The following is a 3,149-nucleotide window of genomic DNA, read 5'->3' on the forward strand; positions in this document are numbered from 1 at the left end:
CTCATACTGATACTATTTTCCTTTCTTTTTCTTCTTTCTTTTGATCTGCATCTCCTAATGGTTCTCCTTTTCTTCTTCCTCTCAATATAATCCTTGTTATCTTCTCCTTCTCTTCATCCTCTCTTCTTCTGTCTCTCTAAATTTGCTCCCATTTATCGCATCAAGCCCGGTTACCTAACTACAGAGGTGGTAATGACCATAGATGCCAGAGCACCGCTTTAAAATAAACGTAGATTACTACTACCACTACTAATACTACTACTACTACTACTACTACTACTACTACTACTACTACTACTACTACTACTACTTTCATTATTTTTTCCTTTCTCCTCTTTTTTTATTTTTATTTTATTCCTTTCCTCCTCCTCCTCTTCTTTTCTTAATCTCCTTCTTGTCCTCCTCTTTTTCGTTTTATTTGTCTGTCTCCAAATTTCTTCCGATTTCTATTGCAGCTTCATCTAAGAATGTATAATATATAAAATGTTACGGAAATAAATATACATAAATCAGTGCTACTACCTTTTGGACATTGTTTTTACAAAAGTTAGCTGAAATTATTATTCGTCGCATTCAAGAGCTTCCACTCTTTGAAACGTGGGTATGGCTGATTTCATGAATTTGACAAATCGTTAAGACAACAACATACACCCCGATTGAAATAAATTTTCCAGACATTCACAATCAATATGGTGGTGAGGCAATTTGTGAGGCATCGATTTCTTCACGATATTTTAGAATTATTTGTATCATTGATGTCAATTTTTATGTGTTTCAATATAACCTGGTCACACACGCACAAAAAAAGCTTTTATTTTATCAACAGGAATACGTTTGAAAACAAACAACAATTACAAGGCTTAGTTGACAATCTTTGGTGTGATCAAGTCGTTTCTTAGGACAGAGATGATTATAGCTTGATAATAAACACTTCCGCCTTTTGAAGTTCTAGTAGTCAGTGAAGCGTTGTGTGTCAAACTGACTTTCCTGTACTGTAGAATCTTTTATAATCTGAAGTGAGTGCGCATATACAATTTTTCATTGTTTAGGTACTATAATTCTAGGTCAAAATATCTATTGCAGCTTTTCATTAGTGTATTTTCTTCGGAAAATACACTATTGCATTCTCCAATGATGTCGAACCCAGACCTGAGACTTTATGAAGAGCACCGATCACGGGTCGTAGATCACGAAAATATATGTCATTTTGTTCCCCTTCAAATTGTTGCGCTGCAATCAATTATTGATCATTTATTGAATCATTTATACATGATTAAAAATCATTTCATTTTAAAAACAAGCAGTGAACATATTAATAATGAAATTTTATTATTAATCTGTTACAGAGGAAAGCATCCTAATAAAACAAGAACTTATTCAGTGACCAAGACATTACTACAAAATGGGACAAAATGCAAAAGAAAGGGATCTTGAAAAAATCCTTGCATTCTCGTCACCTGAAGATGCAAGAGAATTCCTGAACGCCTCACTGAATGACGATCCCGACCCATATTCACAGTCTTCGAGAGAATTGGCTCTCAGTTTCCAGAATTTCGACCCAGAGGAAGCCATGCGCCTACTTGTCAAAATAGCGTCAGCGAGAAAAATGTCCAGGGAGGAATTTTTTCAAGAAATGCAGGATTTTATTTTTTTTGGATTTCATGAGCATTCTAACTCTTTGGATGCTGACAGGTGCGATTCAGAATACGCTCGTCTCGAAGACAGATATAAAGTGATCTTTGGAGACCCCGATGCTAATTCATTTTACCTCATGTGTTCACTGTTCCCACATTTTGTCGTTAGACAAACACTGGAGAAATGGACCATCGCCCGCTGCGAGCAACGTCAGAGCACGAGTAAAAAGCCTCAGCCTATCGCCGGCAAATTTACCATTCCCCGGTATTTCTGCTTTTTTGCTTTCGGGGGCTTAATACCATCCGAAAAAGGGATGGAATTAAATGAAGAGACAAGAAAAATGATAATCGTCATACATCAGTACGGTTTAACTTCTTTACTTAAAATTGGGGTTGCATTGAGCCATTTCTTGATGCAGAAGCACATTGAATGTAGTCAGTTATCAAGCGAAGGAAGGTTGAGTGAGCTGATTAAACTCGGTGTGCTGACACAAAGTAAAATTCCGTCAACTTTGACAACTACAATCTATGAGTCGATCAGTGATGGCTTTCGTAAGAAAGTTGACGTAGAACTCCGACTGCACTCCACCAAAAAACCACGAACTCAAATAAAGATATAGGTCAAATCGGTTTAAGAACATGACTGTGTGGTGGGGGTACTCAGACCAAATAGATGTAGAGATGTAGAGACTTTCAAAAATTCGTATGACCGGACAACCCTTGGGGGGAAAAATTACTTGGACAACCGCCTTCGAGATGAACACAAAGCTACCTCTCTTCTCCTATGGATGATTGTATATTTCAGTCGTGGTTTTTTTAATCGATTTGACACGTCCTTTCAATTTACCGAATTTCTGTTTTTATGATATTTATGATTTATTTCATTGGATAGCCAAAGTGAAAAATTATGATTCAATGTGCTTGGTACCAGATGACTCGACAAAGAGGGCTATGTCCCAGTTGTTCGTAGTAAAAAAAGAAGAACATGATTGTTTGGCAAGATATTGGAAATCCCGCAGGTATAAAATTTGTAGAAGGGCAGACGAAGCTTGAGTGATGCTCAGTAATTATTTTTATTGATTTGACAGTGAGCTTGTAAAAGTTTCATGCATATTTTATTTACGGCTAACGTTCTTTTTTCACGATGTAACGTCGTCCTCTCTTGGCAAAATAGAGAAAAGTACATATATAATATCTACTAGCTAATAGTTATTATAGTTATTAGCAATAATTCGAATCTCAATTTAAGTCAGACATTTGTTTCTGCCGCAACGGTGATTAAATAAGAAAAGTTCATAAATTGAACTGAGATTTCTTTTCTTTTTTAGAGACCTTGACCTTACCCAATCAGAATGCATATTTTTCCCTCCATGGTGCCTCTCGGAAATTTCGAAAATGAGCTTTGAACTTTCTCACTTTTACTTACGCAGCAAGTTAGAATAAGCGAAATAGGGTTGGTGCGGAAACAGTAACATTCATTATTAACTATTGTTTTCTGCAGCTACTATGATCACT

At 36.3% G+C, this 3,149-nt stretch overlaps 1 long non-coding RNA gene across 1 annotated transcript; it reads left to right on the forward strand.

The window, feature by feature from the left end:
• Positions 1-701: 701 nt before the first annotated feature.
• Positions 702-2,939, forward strand: LOC109039245 (uncharacterized). Its single transcript, XR_011900499.1, has 2 exons — positions 702-1,016; positions 1,347-2,939. It is a non-coding gene; the product is annotated as an uncharacterized lncRNA (long non-coding RNA).
• The last annotated feature ends 210 nt before the right edge of the window (positions 2,940-3,149 follow it).

Source organism: Bemisia tabaci, chromosome 9 (assembly GCF_918797505.1).
Source record: "Bemisia tabaci chromosome 9, PGI_BMITA_v3".
Classification (NCBI taxonomy): domain Eukaryota; kingdom Metazoa; phylum Arthropoda; class Insecta; order Hemiptera; family Aleyrodidae; genus Bemisia; species Bemisia tabaci.